Source organism: Photinus pyralis, unplaced genomic scaffold (genome assembly GCF_008802855.1).
Source record: "Photinus pyralis isolate 1611_PpyrPB1 unplaced genomic scaffold, Ppyr1.3 Ppyr1.4_LG1, whole genome shotgun sequence".
Lineage (NCBI taxonomy): Eukaryota > Metazoa > Arthropoda > Insecta > Coleoptera > Lampyridae > Photinus > Photinus pyralis.
In genome coordinates this window covers 60,566,551-60,567,675 of record NW_022170249.1, presented here as the reverse complement: position 1 = coordinate 60,567,675, position 1,125 = coordinate 60,566,551, and positions in this window count along the sequence as shown.

Below are 1,125 nucleotides of genomic sequence, written 5' to 3'. Positions count from 1 at the left end.
ATGACAGGAGTTATTATAGACATTTAGCAATATGACAGGTGCGGCAGGAAAAGTAGACTGGTCTGCCTCCGTCATGGAAACTTTACCTAATGAAAAAGTGGAAAAGTTTTGAAAGCGACATGTATTAACCACCAGTAGGTACAGGTTCCCAAATTTATACGCCATTTTGATATTTCCTTTGAAATGTTCGGAAAATAATCTCAATTTTACCTGTTTAGCTTTACTGAGTACTTATGAAAATGTTCGGGACGAAGCAGTTTGCTGAAAGACTCATAAGCGAAGTTCAGCAAGTTTCCGAGTTACGAAAATGCATTTATTGCACTCATGGAACATCAATTTCTTCCAATCCCTTTCAAATACTCGGATAAACAACCACAACTTGCCTTACCTTCCCGCGACGTCAAGCGACAACGCAGATTTTTGGTGTTGAAATATTGTCATCACGGTCTCGGTTGCATCAAAAGTGGAGGCAGATATACCCGCCATGTTGAATTAAATCAAATCCTTCAACGGTTTTTCCTCACTGCTTGAACCCCATATACTCTAAAGCCAATCGGATTCTTTGAGATCATACGTTAAGCGTCCACACGGAGCGACTCTCCCAGCTATTTCTAAAAGTCAATCTCTCGTTTGGGATGTTACGTGTGCCGACACCCTTTGTCCTCAACGTTCTTGTCCTATAGTGTAATGAGACCAAGGAGTTGACAAGTTAATTGGAAACAAATTCTAGAAATGATCCGTTGGTTAGAGAGCAAAACTTTCTATTGCTAAAGAATTTCAATGGCAATTAAAAAACAAACAAAAGGTTTCTACTCGTAGGTGTTCTACCAGATCATGGTTAAGAATAAAGAGAATATTACAACTGGTATTAATTGAAACATAGGCGCGGTATTCTCTTGCAATTCTTTGGAATTATGTGGTATGTCATGACTCATGATATTTAGCTATTATATGCTAATAGTGGGGTATTCTGTACCTAATAGTCTTCTTTATTACTTAGATGAGATTTCCGTTTAATCGTTTAAGTGATTATAGTCTCCGATTTCTATGGAGAACTGTCAAACGGATGTGAAAGTTCTCGCAATTTCCTCATCTGTGCAACGACGGGGTGAGAATGAAGCAAAT